Source organism: Gobius niger (assembly GCF_951799975.1).
Source record: "Gobius niger genome assembly, chromosome: 5".
Lineage (NCBI taxonomy): Eukaryota > Metazoa > Chordata > Actinopteri > Gobiiformes > Gobiidae > Gobius > Gobius niger.
Genome location: NC_136856.1, coordinates 39702325 through 39721448, shown reverse-complemented (window position 1 = coordinate 39721448; position 19124 = coordinate 39702325). Strand labels below are relative to the sequence as shown.

The following is a 19124-nucleotide window of genomic DNA, read 5'->3' as shown; positions in this document are numbered from 1 at the left end:
CTGATAATAAATCATCCAAATTTTCAGGGTTTACATTTTACGAATTTCGCCTCAGTCAGTTTGCAGATGACACTGTCTTTTTCCTTAGGGATAAATCTATGGTTAGCAATGCATTACAAATAATTTCAATTTTGGCTCATTAGAGATCTTTCGATCTTTGGCCGTAATTTATTGTCCAAGGCTGAGGGTATATCCAAACTGATATATCCATGTCAATCTCTTTACATTGCTCCAAAAAACGTGAGGAAAATCAACTCCATTATATACAAATTTATCTGGAGAAATAAGACTTACTATGTTAAAAAATCTCAATTGGTCAAAGATTACAATAGGGGGGGTATCAAAACGGTGGATTTTGAGGCAATGTTAGGAACATTTAAAATAAAATGGTTGAAAGAACTTCTATTGACGACAGATTCAAAATGGCGTCACATTCCAAAAAGTATTTTCAAGAAGTTTGTCGGGTTAAACTTTCTTTTGAAATGTGACTTTGAAATCTCTAAACCACCTTTTAAGTTCTCTGAGTTTCACAAACAAGTTTTACATCATTGGAAAATGGTATTTACCCATAATTTTACCCCTCATTGCGCCACCTTGTGGAATAATAGAGTAATTGTATCAAACAAAAAGTCTTTGTTCAACCAGCTTTGGTTTGACCAAGGCATTATTTTCGTACATGACATTTTGGATATAAACGGTGAATTTCTACAGATACAAGAATTAAAAAACAAATTTAATTTTCAAGGTTCTCTCAAAGAATATAGGAAAATTTGTAAATCTATACCAGTGGCTTTGAAACAGCTGATAAAAAACATAATATTGTTTTCTACCGTCCAAATCAAACTTCCACATTTAAAAATAGGTGAATTAAGCATCACAGACAAAAAATGTGACAACAAATATCTAAATAAAGCTTTCAAAGTACATATCTATCATGATTATGATAGGAAGATAAAATTTAAAATAGTACAAAATCCAACAATCTGAGAAAAACATTGGGCATTTATAAAATGGCCAATCACACCCAAAGTAAAAGAAATGCAATTTAAAATTCTTAATAATTATTATCCATCTGCGGAGACATTAAGGGTAGATTTGGTTTTGAAGTCGACCCTTGTGAATTTTGTCATGAAAATCCGGAACAAACAGAACATCTATTCTTCTCTTGCCCAGTGAGTGGAAAATTCTGGCAGGAGGTTCATCGCTGGTTAAATAATAAAATTAATGATCTTGAACAATTTACAATTGAAGATATTCTTATCTATAACTCCAAACTGACAAGGGACATTTCACTGTTAATTAACCTTATCATCATTATGGGTAAATACCACATTCACAAAAATAAATGGAAAAAGCAACTGCCAAATGTTAGCTGTTTTAAAAATGAATTTTGTTTGTTTTTATCCTCCTTGAATTTTCTGAAAAGATCCAACCAAACTGTGGAAGAAATTTGTAATGCTGCTGAATTGTTTTTGAACCTGTAACATATGGGAACAATGCCTTATTTATTTTATTTTATTTTACTTTATTTTACTGCCTTGCCTGTTTTTTTATTCGATGTCTCCACGAGAGTTTGTAATAAACGTTTAATGGGAAAAAAATATATAAAAAATAAAAAAGGTGTTATGTCTTAAATGTCCAGGACACAGGATGAAAATCTGAGCCTTTGGGGAAACAAAGAGACTCGCCCTTCCGTATAGGCCTAGATCCTGATCCTCCTCAGAGACACCACGTGACGTCAGGCCCATGAATGATGCATTAATGAACATGTGTCAGTGTTTGTGTAGATGTAAAGTGTCTTTAAGCCGTTCATAATGTCCCAGACACTTCTGTCGGAACCAGAGATATAGTGTCAAAGTTCGGAACTATAGAAGAAAAACAAGTGTAGAAAAGTGTTGATCAAATCCCCATCTCTATAAAGACACGGAGCTTCATCTAGAAACAACTCAATCCATGTTTTTCATCCGAAAAACTGCTTCAGAACAAACTGTTTTCCAAGTGTTTGAAGCGTAAAACCTGTGGTTTCTTAAGTGCGTCACACGGAGACACGATGACTGCGCCTTCAAAAGGAAAAACACTCAAATCAATCCTAATAATGGAGGAAAAATCAGACGGACCTACCGAGACCTGCCCAGAGCCTTTAGACCGACTGCAGCTCTGCTTTGGACCACTTTAGTCCGGGCTCATTCTTCTGGACATCGTCGAAGCTCTTACTTTATTCACACACTTTCTACTTTCACTTTGACGGGATGTGACGTCACAACAAGAGAGCGACAAAGTAAAACATTCAAATAAGCCAAACTTTCAAAAGAAACATGGACAAAACTGGAGACAATGATTTTCCCAGAACAGCTGGAGTCTAATGTAAAAACTCTTCATAGACACAAAGGGAACTTCAAACCGTCCTCAGCTGGAGTTTGTACAAATCCTAAACTATTTGTATTAAATCAGTGACAAACAACAAGTCTGATAAAACATTAAAGTTCAACTATTCAAAGAAAATACAACTCTTATGCAAAACAATACTACTACTACTACTACTACTACTACTACTACTACTGCTACTACTACTGCTACTACTACTACTACTACTACTGCTACTACTACTACTACTACTACTGCTACTACTACTACTACTACTACTACTGCTACTACTACTGCTACTACTACTACTACTACTACTGCTACTACTACTACTACTACTACTGCTACTACTACTACTACTACTACTACTACTACTGCTACTACTACTACTACTACTACTACTGCTACTACTACTACTACTACTACTACTACTACTACTACTACTACTACTACTACTACTACTAATAATAATAATAATAATAATAATAATAATAATAATAATAATAATAATAATAATAATAATAATAAAACCCTTTCATTTTATAACTAATTCTTGTTTTTTGTTTTTCTTTATCTAAAACTGCTGGTTTGACATGGATGAAGCTGCTGTTATTGTTTGTATCTGATATTATTGTTTGTGTCTGATGTTATTGTTTGTATCTGATATTATTGTTTGTATCTGATATTATTGTTTGTATCTGATATTATTGTTTGTATCTGATATTATTGTTTGTATCTGATATTATTGTTTGTGTCTGATATTATTGTTTGTATCTGATATTATTGTTTGTATCTGATGTTATTGTTTGTATCTGATATTATTGTTTGTATCTGATATTATTGTTTGTATCTGATATTATTGTTTGTATCTGATATTATTGTTTGTATCTGATATTATTGTTTGTATCTGATATTATTGTTTGTATCTGATGTTATTGTTTGTATCTGATATTATTGTTTGTATCTGATGTTATTGTTTGTATCTGATATTATTGTTTGTATCTGATATTATTGTTTGTATCTGATATTATTGTTTGTATCTGACGTAAATGACGTTTTCAGAAACATCTCAGAATCACAATACTTTTTAATGCCATGGTTTGAGATCAGGTTCACAAACTGCTGCGGTCAAGTGAGCGTCAAGACGTAATGTTGTTTTGTAGTGCGCGATTATTGCCGCTAACACGGTCGGCCAATGGGCTCAGGCTTAGGGACCGTCAACAATGTGTTGTACGTCCTTTTAAGCGTCGATTATTACCACGACTGCACTAGGCCAATGCACTGAATAATAGGGACCGTCAACAACATAATGTACGTGCTCTTAAACGTAGACGACTGTGAATACGTGAGACCAATGTACGGAGAATTAGGGACCGTCAACAATGTAATTTCTCCTCTAAAATGGAATCTTTCCGACATTTCAGATGGTTTTAAAGAGTCCTTTGAAAGGTTTCACTCATTTCTCAGTGGGTTATTGTTACTCACCTCTCACACTCACTGTGTGCCTAATATGGCCCAATATCACTGTACAATTTATGAATAACACCTTCGTCATGACTTTCCGAACAAAAAAGTACATTACGTGGTTGCTAGGCAACCTACACAAAGTTGGCCATTTTGGGAAACATCGAATGATCTGATCATTTCTTGCCTTTGCTCTTTTATAAACTCAACTAAGGGTGGTAGCGTCATTTTAATCACGTAGGGCGCAGCAGCGCCCCCCGGTTGTTAAGGTGGCGTGCGACGGTGTGCGCCAACCGGCCAACGCAGCTCGCGAGGGCCTCTAAATGCCGCTTGCAAATTAGGCACATAGTGAGTGTGAGAGGTGAGTAACAATAACCCACTGAGAAATGAGTGAAACCTTTCAAAGGACTCTTTAAAACCTTCCGAAATGTTGGAAAGATTCAATTTTTAGAGGAGAAATTACATTGTTGACGGTCCCTATTATTCAGTGCATTGGCCTAGTGCAGTCGTGGTAATAATCTACGCTTAAAAGGACGTACAACACATTGTTGACGGTCCCTAAGCCTGAGCCCATTGGCCGACCGTGTTAGCGGCAATAATCGCGCACTACAAAACAACATTACGTCTTGACTGGCATTTTGTGGATGACGCTCACTTGACCACAGTCAAAACATAAAACACAGAATTAGGTGGAAAAAAAAACTATAACTCTTTAACTCTAAGGCTGTTGAAAGGGCAGCCATGAAGAATATGAAAATAAATAAGATAAAACAACGATTTGACAGAACAGCAGCAGGATTGTATTTGATGTGTGAAGTCATTTGTGATCAATCATGGGAACTTCATGCATTTTTTATTTATTTTACTGTTTGCATTTGAGTCTGTAGCGCTTGTGAAGAAGGAAACACTAACTCAGGCCTTTAGTGACCCCTTGTGGCTTATTTGAAGTTTGACAGAATCAGAACCGTTTTTATTCTTGTAAACAGTTTCACAAACCAGGACTTTTTCTTGGTGAGACGCGCAACATTAAACACAAAGAACACATAACACAGAGTTTAGATAAAAATAATCTATAAACTTTAAACTATAAGGCTTTAGGGGGATAAGAATCTTAAAATAAATAAGAAAAAAGTAAGAGGAAAAGTATGGTAGACGACAAAGACATAGAACAACAGGATTGGATTTACATACGGTGCATAAAGTGATACAGTGATATAAAGTGATATAAAGTGATATAAAGTGATATAAAGTGATATAAAGTGATAGTGGTGCAGTGGATCTAAGTGTGGACATAGTGCAATAGAGCAGGTTTCAGTCTGTCCTGGGTTATTAAGTGTCTTTATCGTTCATGAGTCTGAAGCCGTGTTCATTTCATCGACTAAAATATTTAGTCTTAATTTTAGTCAAAGTGATATTTTTGTGACTAAAATTGGACTAAAACTAAATTAAAAGTTTCTCATGAGACTAAAACTGTGACTAAAATGTCCAGATATTTGAGTCGACTAAAATCAGACTAAATAAAAATGAAAAGGAGAGACTAAAATCATCCAAACTTCTATTGAGCGTCTTTTCCTCAACTGAAGTTTGAAGTTTCCTCAGTTTAAGTTTGAAGTTTCCTCAGTTTAAGTTTGAAGTTTCCTCAGTTTAAGTTTGAAGTTTCCTCAGTTTAAGTTTGAAGTTTCCTCAGTTTAAGTTTGAAGTTTCCTCAGTTTAAGTTTGAAGTTTCCTCAGTTTAAGTTTGAAGTTTCCTCAGTTTAAGTTTGAAGTTTCCTCAGTTTAAGCTTGAAGTTTCCTCAGTTTAAGTTTGAAGTTTCCTCAGTTTAAGCTTGAAGTTTCCTCAGTTTAAGTTTGAAGTTTCCTCAGTTTAAGTTTGAAGTTTCCTCAGTTTAAGTTTGAAGTTTCCTCAGTTTAAGTTTGAAGTTTCCTCAGTTTAAGTTTGAAGTTTCCTCAGTTTAAGTTTGAAGTTTCCTCAGTTTAAGTTTGAAGTTTCCTCAGTTTAAGTTTGAAGTTTCCTCAGTTTAAGTTTGAAGTTTCCTCAGTTTAAGTTTGAAGTTTCCTCAGTTTAAGTTTGAAGTTTCCTCAGTTTAAGTTTGAAGTTTCCTCAGTTTTAGTTTGAAGTTTCCTCAGTTTAAGTTTGAAGTTTCCTCAGTTTAAGTTTGAAGTTTCCTCAGTTTAAGTTTCCTCAGTTTAAGTTTGAAGTTTCCTCAGTTTAAGTTTGAAGTTTCCTCAGTTTAAGTTTGAAGTTTCCTCAGTTTAAGTTTGAAGTTTCCTCAGTTTAAGTTTGAAGTTTCCTCAGTTTTAGTTTGAAGTTTCCTCAGTTTTAGTTTGAAGTTTCCTCAGTTTAAGTTTGAAGTTTCCTCAGTTTAAGTTTGAAGTTTCCTCAGTTTAAGTTTGAAGTTTCCTCAGTTTTAGTTTGAAGTTTCCTCAGTTTAAGTTTGAAGTTTCCTCAGTTTAAGTTTGAAGTTTCCTCAGTTTAAGTTTGAAGTTTCCTCAGTTTTAGTTTGAAGTTTCCTCAGTTTAAGTTTGAAGTTTCCTCAGTTTAAGTTTGAAGTTTCCTCAGTTTAAGTTTGAAGTTTCCTCAGTTTAAGTTTGAAGTTTCCTCAGCTGAAGTTTCCTCACACAGATGTTGAATCTAAACAAACATCTGCTTCGCTTTTATCGCTTGTTTACAGAAATCCCTGAAATAAATGACATTAAAAAAAAAAAAGACAAACAAAAGTCCCACGATCAAGTTTTCAGTTTATCTTTTATTGAACAAAAGTTTTCAAACTTTTTTTTTTTTCTTAGGAAATACATTATAATACAAGTGTGGCACCAGCAAAACTGTGATGATGATGAAGATGATGATGATACTGAAGGAGTTCTAATCGCAAACCCGGCCAACAATGAACTGCAATCCTAATAATATCCCACAACATGAGAGGAACATGAGAGGAACATGAGAGGAACATGAGAGGGACATGAGAGGAACATGAGAGGAACATGAGAGGAACATGAGAGGGACATGAGAGGGACATGAGAGGGACACGGGAGGGACATGGGAGGAACATGAGAGGAACATGAGAGGAACATGAGAGGAACATTAGAGGGACATGAGAGGAACATGAGAGGAACATTAGAGGAACATGAGAGGGACATGAGAGGAACATGAGAGGAACATGAGAGGAACATGAGAGGAACATGGGAGGGACATGGGAGGAACATGAGAGGAACATGAGAGGAACATGAGAGGGACATGAGAGGAACATGAGAGGGACATGAGAGGGACATGAGAGGAACATGAGAGGAACATGAGAGGAACATGAGAGGAACATGAGAGGAACATTAGAGGAACATGAGAGGGACATGAGAGGAACATGAGAGGAACATGAGAGGAACATGAGAGGGACATGAGAGGGACATGGGAGGAACATGAGAGGAACATTAGAGGAACATGAGAGGAACATGGGAGGAACATGAGAGGAACATGAGAGGAACATGAGAGGGACATGAGAGGAACAGGAGAGGAACATGAGAGGAACATGGGAGGAACATGAGAGGGACATGAGAGGAACATGAGAGGAACATGAGAGGAACATGAGAGGGACATGAGAGGAACATGAGAGGGACATGAGAGGGACATGAGAGGGACATTAGAGGAACATGAGAGGAACATGAGAGGAACATGAGAGGAACATGAGAGGAACATGATAGGAACATGAGAGGGACATGAGAGGGACATGAGAGGAACATGAGAGGAACATGAGAGGAACATGGGAGGAACATGAGAGGAACATGGGAGGAACATGAGAGGAACATGAGAGGGACATGAGAGGGACATTAGAGGAACATGAGAGGAACATGAGAGGAACATGGGAGGAACATGAGAGGAACATGAGAGGAACATGGGAGGAACATGAGAGGAACATGAGAGGGACATGAGAGGGACATTAGAGGAACATGAGAGGAACATGAGAGGGACATGGGAGGAACATGGGAGGAACATGAGAGGAACAAACGCAGGAAAAAGAAATAATAAAGTGCTAACGACAAAGACACTAAAGTTACAGGAGATTCTTTATCTTAACCTTTTAAACATTTTACACATTAAAGCTCGAAAGCACAAACGATAAACGCTTTTCTGATGCCCAGAGTGGACTGTGTGAATCCAAATCTGCAGAAGAACATCAGAAATATCGAAACATGAGGTCATTTCTATTAAAGAGGGGATGTTCTGCTTCTTTCAGTCCCACAGCACCAGAACATATCTCACTACCATGATGAGGAACCTCCTGCTGGTCTGTAAATGCAGTAAATCAGAAGAACTAGTGAATGTGTTGAAATCGGCCTCTGTCTCTTTAAGAACCTCTTAACTCCCGCCTGAACCGAGAGCATCTTCTCCAGTTCAGCTTTACCCAAATCCTGTAGGCCAGTGTTACGCCTCATTTGAAAGACCTACAAAACTAAACGGATCTTTTTCCTCACGTCATCAGATTTTCTTTTCAGCACTTTGTTTGTCGGGCAGTCGTCTCATTTTTGTCAAATTTTTCGTGACTTTTTTGTGACTTTTTCGTCCAATTTTTCGATTTTTTTTTTTTTTTCAAATTCTTCACTTTTTCTAAATTTTTTGTCAAATTTTTCTCCGTTTTTATGTCGTTTTTTCGTCAATTTTTTTTGCACTTTTTCGTCAATTTTTTCTCCATTTTTTGTACATTTTTTGTACATTTTTTGCACATTTTTTCTCACTTTTTTCACATTTTCATCCTTGTTTTCGTCTCAGCTTTGTCGCTATTTTCACACTTTTTTTCCAGAAGCTTTTGGACTGGGGTAAAGCTCACGTCATCCGATTTTTTTCATCACTTTTTTTGTCGGGCAGTCGTCTCATTTTTGTCAAATTTTCGTGACTTTTTTGTCACTTTTTCGTCAATTTTTTTCTAAATTTTTCGTCAAATTTTTCTCACTTTTTTGTCGTTTTTTCGTCCATTTTTAGTAAATTTTTTCTCACTTTTTTCACATTTTCATCTGTGTTTTCGTCTCAGTTTTGTCGCTATTTTCACACCTTTTGTCCAGAAGCTTTTGGATTGGGGTAAAGCTGGAGAAAATGTGCTCTGTTCAGGCGGGAGTTAAGAGGAACCTCTGAGCCTTTAGACACGCCCCCTCCACACGCTGTCTGTGGCATCAGTGGGGAGGGGGTTCTGCTGAGGAGCAGTGGTTGGTCACTCGGCTGGTGACGAAAGCTCGGGGGCGTCTCCAGGAGGTGGGGGCGTTCCTAGGAGGACTCAGGCAAACCTATCCCTAAAATGGCCGCCATCAGAGTTTTTACAGATTACTCAGAAATACGTGAATGTGCCAAGGCAACACTTCAGCCATGTTTTTAATGAGGGAGTGACAGAATAACATGATGGAAAGCTTGGAAAAGTCCATTTTGCATAACACCCCCCCTTTAAAATCCAAATCTTAAATGAATTCACTTTGAAATTCCAGCTTGAACAAAACATAAGGCTGCAGAAAAACAAAATACTTCCAACCTCATAATCCACACACTGATCTTTGAATGAAATCTAAATAAAATCAAGAGATAATTTATGCACATTATTATGAAAAGTCAAGCTCAGTCACCGAAGAGCACAACTGAAAAACACATTTATTAAAGGAAAACTCACTTCTGAAAGCGTTTGAAAAGTCAGTGAAGGTGGAGAGGAGGCCATAAAAAGGAAACAACGAGATCGACGATTTAAAGGCAAAACACCGGATTCTAAAGCGTTTGCATGAATTTAAACTTAAAGAGTAACTAAACACCAAATCCCCTTTGTTTTGCTGATAAACGGTCTAAATGGTTGAATAGAGTTAGCTACATGTCCCAGTCAATATGTTGACATTTGGGGCAAACTTGTTCAAAATCTCACTTTTGTGTCTAAAACCGCAGGGTTAGCGCCTCTACTGGTTTCACGCAGCAACTACATTTGATATTTTGTGGTTGGAGGAGAGTGTGTCCACGGCGTCCACAAAACGTCATCAGTTCTGCCTCTGTGCCTCTATGGCCCCGCCCACACACGCCTCTGTGGCCCCGCCCACACACGCCTCTGTGGCCCCGCCCACACACGCCTCTGTGGCCCCGCCCACACACGCCTCTGTGGCCCCGCCCCCACACACGCCTCTGTGGCCCCGCCCACACACGCCTCTGTGGCCCCGCCCACACACGCCTCTGTGGCCCCGCCCACACACACGCCTCTGTGGCCCCGCCCACACACACGCCTCTGTGGCCCCGCCCACACACGCCTCTGTGGCCCCGCCCACACACGCCTCCCCCTGCGATGCTCACACTTGGGCTGAGGTGGTGCAGAGGAATAAATCCCTTAGAAAAGCTCCTGCGATGCTCTCTCTCTGTTCACAGTCACTGACGGCGAGCGAGTATCTACCGGCGGCCATCTTTTTTTTTTTTCGTAGGATAGTTGCTGCTAGTGATGCGCGGGTTGCGGGTTCCACCGTCGTCTTTACAGCAGGTTTTTGGTGTAAATATACGTCGGATTTTCATAAAACCAGCAGCGTTTTGCAGCTTGTGATCCAGAGAACGCTTTTGTGCAGCTCATGTCTCCTGTTTTCCACCGTATGTGCGACTGTGGTGACTTCACGTTAGGCCGACCTCTGCTCTTCCTCTCTCCCTCTGGCCCAGCGCGAGAGCGATGACACGCCGGTGCTGCTCATACGGATCATATTTGTAACGCGTAATATTTAATGGTTGCGGGTGCGGGGCGGGGCGGGTTAGAACCTGCTCCAAATGCGGGACCCGCGGGTTGAAAAAAACCCTGACCCGCATCACTAGTTGCTACATCAAGCGATCACAAGTCCTGAGAATGTACGTGACAGCGGTAACAGCCGTCTGTCAGTCCTGTCAGATCGAGGGGCGTGGTCTGAGACGGTCAACAGAGCAGACCCCGCCCACACACTCACCCCCCTCGTCTCCCCCAAAGCCTCCCACCCCTTTCTCAGCAATGTTTGACTTTACTTTGTGGGTGGGGAAAGGCTCTGCCACGCCCGTTTAGTCGCTCTTTAAGGATATTTTTCTAGTGTTTCTGTGAATGTGACGCAGGGAAACTCGTCCCTGTGAAGAACTGGGAAGCTACAAACGTGTTGGGAGTGAGTCGGGCTGAGCACCGTTAAACGATATCAGTGTGAGCCAGAGAATAATGAAGGTTTAGGTGCTGGAGTCGGGGGGAAAAAAACAGGTACAGAAACAATATTGACTCTTTATATTCACAGTTTGATGCTGCTGGTTATCGAGCGTTAGAAGGAAACGAAGCGAAAGACGTGTGAAATAATAAATAAATAAATAAACAAACAACAGAGGAGAAAAGTCGGGGGAAAAAGTGCCAAAAATGTAGGTAAATTTGGGGGGAAAATGGGGCGAAAAATGGGAACAAATTTGGGGGGAAATACTTGGAAAGCAAACTCAAACAAGTGATACCAATACACAAGAAATAAATCAACATTATTAATCTGTTTTATGACAAATATTTCAGTTTATGTGTCGAAAAAAGTATCGTTCAGGTTGTTTGAGCTCAAAAACCGAGTATATATTTGTTTTTTTTACGGTACCCAGCCCTGTAGGGATGAGTCTGGACTATACCTGACTTTAGGGCCTTGTTTAAGTGATTCTGGTTTAGGTCGAGTGCGTTTTCCTTAATATGGCCTCGCAGTGAAAAGCCGTTTCTGAAGGTTTAGAATCGGAAACACCGGAAAAGACAAAGCGTCAAACGAAAGCTAAAGTTCGTCACCGAATTCAAACTGAAAGGAACACTTTGTGAGGAGGCCAGTTCTGTTGCAGCAAAAAAGGTCGTCCTGAAACTTCCCGGAAATACAAAACGGAAGACGTTCATTTGAGATGTTTTGAGGAATGAATCATGAGGGTTTTATCTGGACAGGAAATACAGAAGGATGGACGGTGAGAATGAAGCCTCTGACCTTTACAACTGGAAGATGTAAACGGAGCCGTGGGGTTTAGTTAGGGGGCGCTGAGGGACAACATGTGCCCCCAAAATACTGTTTCTGTGCATAAATCCTGTTTATTAACCTCTTAACTCCCGCCTGAACCGAGAGCATTTTCTCCAGTTCAGCTTTACCCAAATCCTGTAGGCCAGTGTGACGCCTCATTTGAAAGACCTACAAAACTGAATGGATCTTTTTCCTCACGTCAGATTTTTTTTCAGCACTTTTTTTTTGTTGGGCAGTCGACTCATTTTTGTCACATTTTCGTGTCCACTTTTTCGTCAAATTATTTGCATTTTTTGGTCAAATTTGTATCACTTTTTCGTTGATTTTTTTCCTACATTTTTTATCACATTTTTGTCACTTTTTTGTCAAATTCTTATCACTTTTTCGTCCATTTTTTCTCATTTTTTTTCCAAATTTTTCTCATTTTTTGTCAATTTTTTCTAAATTTTTGTCAATTTTTCGTAATTTTTTTGTCACTTTTTCGTCAAATTATTTGCATTTTTTTGGTAAATTCTTATCAATTTTTCGTCCATTTCTTATCAATTTTTTATCAATTTTTTGTCAATTTTTTGTCAAATTTTTCGTATTTTTTTGTCCATTTTTTGACAATTTTTGTCACTTTTTCTCAATTTTTCGTCCATTTTTTCGTCCATTTTTTTATCAATTTTTTCTCATTTTTTTGTCAATTTTTGTCAATTTTTCATCAATTTTTTCGTATTTTTTTGTCAAATTTTTGTCATTTTTTCTCATTTTTTTGTCACTTTTTCTCAATTTTTTGTCACTTTTTCGTCCATTTTTTCTCAATTTTTTCGTCAAATTTTTCTCACTTCTTTGTCCAATTTTTGTCCATTTTTTGTAAATTTTTTGTCACTTTTTCATCAATGTTTTCTCACTTTTTTCACATTTTCATCCTTGTTTCCGTCTCAGTTTTGTCGCTCTTTTCACACCTTGTTTCCAGAAGCTTTTGGATTGGGGTAAAGCTGGAGAAAATGTGCTCGGTTCAGAGTTAAGGGGTTAACATTGCCTGCAGTTCACAAACTCTCCACCAGGGCCCTCAGCACCCTGGGTTCCCACGGCCTCGATCATTCACCACAACACTTTTTCCCCCCTTGAAACATGACACAATCCCCCACGATCGGCCGTTGAGTCACAGTGGAGCACGTCTTCGAACATTCGACTTCTGAAGAACGGACGACACGATTCGGTAAAAACGAACCGGCGGAAAATGGGTTCCCGGGTGCGTTGCCATGTGCGTCCCCTCTCTCCGGAAAAAAAAACAAAAAAAAAACAGTCCATGCCATGAACCAAAAGCGCGACACAGCAGAAACGAGTAATGTTGCTTTTCCACTGCATTTCGTCCACTCGGGCTTGGCCTCATTTCGCGGGCGAGACACAGACAGACGGCATTTCACAAAAGGTCATTTTCGTGATTCCGGGACGGCGGAACGGACGTTTAAAACTGGCAGCATTTGGAGAGAGCGCAGATCGATGCCGGGGGAACGGTCCCGACACAAAACGCTGACAATACTCGGGTAAAGAGGGGGCGCGGGCGACGTCCCGGCGTTTCAACAGAAGCCGAACGCGAGGACAGCCTTCACATTCCATCTGGACACAGTTTAGGGATAAACGGTGAAGAAAAGACGCTCAAACATGGGTTGAATCAGCCTCATTTCTCACAAAAGGAAAGAAACAATTCTAGATCTGAGTGATCGCAGACCTAGACCTCACCAGAGCCGTGGGAAGATGTTTTAGATAGGGGCATAAATCCTATTTATTAACCTCTTAACTCCCGCCTGAACCGAGAGCGTTTTCTCCAGTTCAGCTTTACCCAAATCCTGTAGGCCAGTGTAACGCCTCATTTGAAAGACCGACAAAACTAAATGGATCTTTTTCCTCACGTCAGGTTTTTTTTTTATCACTTTTTTTGTCGGGCAGTCGACTCATTTTTGTCACATTTTCGTGACTTTTTTGTCACTTTTTTGTCAAATTATTCGTATTTTTTTTGTCGAATACTTATCACTTTATCGTCGTTTTTTTCCGCAATTTTTCCACAAATGTTTTGCACTTTTTTGTCAAATTTTTGTTCATTTTTTGTAATTTTTTTGTCACTTTTTCGTCAAATTATTTGCACTTTTTCGTCCATTTCTTCTCAACTTTCGTCGAGTTTTTCTTACTTTTCAGATGTTTTTTCATCACTTTTTTTTTGTTGGGCAGTCGGCTTGTTTTTGTAAAATTTTTGTGACTTATTTGTCACTTTTTCGTCAAATTATTCGTATTTTTTTGTCAAATTCGTATCACTTTTTCGTCCTTATTTTGGCAATTTTTCGACAGATTTGTCTCACTTTTTGGTCAAATTTTTGTCCATTTTTTGTAAATTTTTTGTCACTTTTTCGTCAAATTATTTGCATTTTTTGGTCAAATTCTTAGCACTTTTTCGTCCATTTCTTCTCAACTTTTCGTCAAGTTTTTCTTACTTTTTTCGCAGTTTTTCGTCAAATTTTTGTCCATTTTTGTAAAATTTTTTGTCACTTTTTCGTCAAATTATTTGCATTTTTTTGTCAAATTTTAGTACATTTTTTGTCATTTTTTTGTAAATTTTTGTCATTTTTTGTAAATTTTTTGTCACTTTTTCGTCAAATTCTTCTCAACTTTTCGTCAATTTTTTCTTACTTTTTTTGTAAATTTTTTGTCACTTTTTCATCAAATTATTTCCATTTTTTTTAAAATTCGTATCACTTTTTCATCTTTTTTTTTGCGCAATTTTCCATCAAATTTTCTCACTTTTTTTGCAATTTTTGGTCATTTTTCGTCACTTTTTCGTCGCTGTTTTCTCACCTTTTTCACATTTTCATCCTTGTTTTCATCTCAGTTTTGTTGCTATTTTCACACCTTGTTTCCAGAAGCTTTCAGACTGGGGGTAAAGCTGGAGAAAATGTGCTCGCTTCAGAGTTAAGGGGTTAATATTGCCCTGCAGTCCACAAACTCTCCACCAGGGGGGGCTGCTGCGCCCTCAGCACCCTGGCTTCCCACAGCCTTGGACCTCACTTCATAATTTCTCCTGCTCTCCGTCTCCGGTTCACTCCATAATAATCGTCGAACATCCTTTTCGAAACGTTGAACATGCTCAGCTGCGTCGGGAGGTAGTTTGTTCCAGAGCGACGCCCCGTCTTTACAAAAGCAGCCATTTTTAACTCCTTGTTGTGTTTGTAAAGCTTTTGGCAATCGTGATCAATCTAGATGATGAACAAGGGCAGTGTGAGTCTGAAATCTACCTTCTGTGGGGGGAAAAAAAGCCACGAATGGTTCCAAAACGTGCCATATTGAGCTGCGTTTTCAAGACGCTTCCACATCGATTGTGCTTGAGCAGCCGAGCCACTGCTTTATATAAACGAGCCACGTGAATGACTTCATCTCCGAGAGGACGTTGACCTCTTAACCCCCCGCCTTAACCGAGCACGTTCTGTCCAGTTCAGCTCCACCCAAATCTAAAAAACTAGAGCTCGCTGTAGGTCAGTGTAACGGCTCATTTGAAAGCCAAGGTAAATCTTTTCAAGTCTTGATTTTTTTAATGTGTTTTTTTTGAGCCGAGGAGGCGCGGCCTGACTACAGCATGTTTGAAACTCATCTGGAGCAATTTCTTCTTTACCGAATTTGAAAAGGTTAGTGCTCGATCGTCTGCTCCGGAGGGACAGTCTGCTGTGAAAACGTGAGATATCAGGACAGGGAAATGTTTAACCTCTTAACTCCCGCCTGAACCGAGAGGATCTTTTTCCTCACGTCATCACATTTTTTTTCCAATTTTTTGTTGGGTGTTCAACTCATTTTTGTAACTTTTTTGTAATTTTTATCACATTTTTGTCATTTTTTCGTCCATTTTTTCGTCCATTTTTAATCAATTTTTTGTCCATTTTTTGTGACATTTTTGCCACTTTTTCATAAATTTTTCGTCACTTTTTTGTCATTTTTTATCACATTTTTGCCATTTTTTCATCCATTTTTAATCAATTTTTTGTCACTTTTTTTGTAATTTTTTGTCACAAATTGTCACATTTTTGAAATTTTTTCGTCAATTTTTTCATCAATTTTTCATCATTTTTTTTGTCACATTTTTTACATTTTTTGGTCCATTTTTTTAATCAATTTTTTGTGACATTTTTGCCACTTTTTCATAAATTTTTCGTCATTTTTTTGTCAATGTTTTCTCACTTTTTTGTCACAAATTGTCACATTTTTGACATTTTTTCGTCAATTTTTTCATCAATTTTTAATCATTTTTTTGTCACATTTTTTACATTTTTTGGTCCACTTTTTCATAAATTTTTCGTCACTTTTTTGTCCCATTTCCATCATTGTTTTCGTCTCAGCTTTTTCCCAGAAGCTTTTGGATTGGGGTAAAGCCAAACTAGAGAAAATGTGCTCGGTTCAGGTGGGAGTTAAGGGGTAAACCTTAAGGATTAGGGTTTGGATTAGGATTATTTGTATTTTTAGACAAACCAACTCATAGATCTCTACAAACTCCCAGCAGACCGTCCCTCCGGAGCAGACGATCCAGCGCTGACCATTTGAAAATGTCGTGTGGAAATGGCCGTTCCCACACTGTGCTCGTTTCGATACGACGCATATTTAAAAAAAAGGCATATTTTCAAAAGCTATTTCTGAAAAACTAGCGCTCCCACCCACCTTCTTTCTCCACATGTTGAATATTTTTAGTGTCGTCTTTATTGTTGTGAAATGTGAAGTCTGTGGCCTTTACACTTTTCTAAATAACTGGAGTCAAAAATGCCCGTAGAGGCTAAAAATGTCCATTTTTTCCACAAACTTCTCCCCTTTAGGAGCCAGTTTCTCATTAACTGCAGGGAGTTTGGGTGTGGAAGTTTTTGTGGAAGAAGTTTAACTATTGTACTTGATAAAAATCTAAATCAAAAGTATTTCCTGGAACAAAAGCCATTTTCTAAGCCCTTTCAGAGAGCGAGCCGGTGGCCTGTGTCTGCGTACATTGGTGTATGAACGAGAGAGTGAATGGGCGACTGGTTTCTTACTGTAAAGGCAGAAAAGCGCTTTACAAGTTGAGTCCATTTACCATTTTTACCATTTTGGGTAAAGCCAAACCGGAGAAAACGTTATTGGCTCAGGTGGGGGTGAAGAGGTTCAACTTTGTGCCAGTGTTTTGTCCGTATCTCAGTCTCTCCGGGTCAGTACAGCCTTTAAAACGTCGTTACATGAAGGCGACCCATGTTTCCAAAAAACGTCCAGCCATTTCAACATGGCCGCCGCTCTGGGCGTCCATCACCGCATGTTCCCTTGGTTTTTAGGGATGCACCGATACCAGGATCGGGCCGATACCACAGGCTCGTACTCATTCACGAGGTCCCGATACCAGAAACCGATACCACTTGACCTACGAGGCGCCTCAGCTGAGGAGAGAAGAAGCAACAAACTGGAGAATAGTTTAGTGTAAACACAATAATCCACATAGAGCTGACTTTATCACAGACTGCGCTCTCTAAACCAGAGTCTGAGCTGGATTTAACCAGAGCTAAACGTCTGCAGTGTTTACAACATACAGGCTAACGTCGCTAACTCGCTGCTAACAGTTCTGGCCATTCTGACGCCGTTTTAAGCCCAGGGGTTTATTCATCTGAAAAACTAACCCAGCGACTAAAAAGTCCTCAGAAAATCCAAAGTAAAGACATACAGCATGTTTATATTGAGGGAAAATGAGCTGCAGCAGAACAATGAAAACGCTGTAGCTACTCGCTAAGTTACTACAAACACACGAGAAAATCTACAGGAGCTGAAGTAAAGACGAAAAGAGACCATTTAAGAAACATCTCAATACTATTGTTAAATAAAAACACATAAATGAATAAAGCTCAGGCATTGGGAGCTTTAGGACATGGGCTTTTCTGTCTGTGATGGACAGAGACACAAAAACTATATTGAATGAAAATAAAAAGAAATAATAAATGGCATCAGCACAATTCTGATATAACTGCTCTTAAATGTGTCGCCGACTTTACTTAAGGAAATGTACATGAGTAAATTAACTCATTACAAACCAATCTGCTGTGGAAATGCCTCGTACTCGTATCGGTATTCGGTATCGGCGAGTACTTAAATCGAAGTCCTCGTATCGGTTTTAGAAAAAGTGGTATCGGTGCCTCCCCTGCTTGGTTTAATCTGTAGGAATCACCGTTCCCAAGCACATAGTTGATCAAGAATTCCAAAAAAATAAAACAGTTTTATTCAGTTGATTTCAAATTGTATGGCACTTTGGGGAAACGTCATTTTTGAACAAATCAACCCGATGATAAGACATTTTCAAGAGCGAAACGATTGCACAAAACAAAACAAAAAAGGAAATATCCACAAAGGGCTGGGTATTCGTATGTATAACTAAAAGATGTAGGGAAAAAAAACGTGTGGGAATAAGTTAAAAAGGAAGATCAGGGATGAACCGAAGAACGGGCTTTTCAAGGTTCGTCATCCTTTCAGAAACACAGAACAAGCCGGCGACCGCACAACGTGGAAACTTCGGTCGAGACGCTCGTACAACACGGCTACACGGGAGGATTCTTCATTATTGGGAACAGACAGCGGCCGATGATCGAGTCGAGGTGAAAGTATAACACTGGAAGATGCACAAATGTACGGTATTCATCAAAACTCCCAAAACATAATCCAGTCTGGTTCAAACCCCCCAAAAACCCCCACAAGCCGAAATGAAGACTATGCAGTGGAAAAGCATTATAAAACCTAAGTGCGTTCGGAGTCCGGCGGGTTCTACACTGCGTTCCAAATTATTATGCAAATGACATTTTTCTAAGATTTTCTAAATTGTCAACCCAAATGAGAGTCAGCATAATTTTTAAGTCTTTAACTGATAGAGGATCATTTAAATGTGGTGGAAGAAATTTCCTAGTGATAACAGTATTTTTTTCAAAAATAAATATAGTAAAAACCTCAAAATCCACTGTTCCAAGTTATTATGCAACTCATCGTTTCAATACATTTTAAAGCTCGTAATTAACTGAAAATGGTCATTTGTTGTATTTGTAGCATTAGGAGGTCATACTTACTGAAATCAAAAGATATTTCAATCAAAAAAATATTAACAGGTCAAGTTATATTTTACCATAGGAGCCCTTGTGTGATAGAAGCTTCAAAATGCTTAAATCCATTAAACTTGTGAGTTTTTGGACAGTTTCTGCTTGGATTTCTTTGCAGGATGTTAGAATAGCCTCCCAGAGCTGCTGTTTGGATGAAAACTGCCTCCCACCCTCATAGAAGTTTTTTTTTGTTGAGGCTCCAAAGGTTCTCAATAG

The 19124-nt window shown here is 38.7% G+C and overlaps 1 protein-coding gene across 1 annotated transcript in view; it reads right to left on the bottom strand.

Annotated features, from left to right (window-relative positions):
- The window catches only part of LOC306962771 (uncharacterized protein), a 1040752-nt gene that overhangs the window by 498837 nt on the left and 522791 nt on the right, over positions 1-19124 (bottom strand). The window lies entirely within an intron of this gene.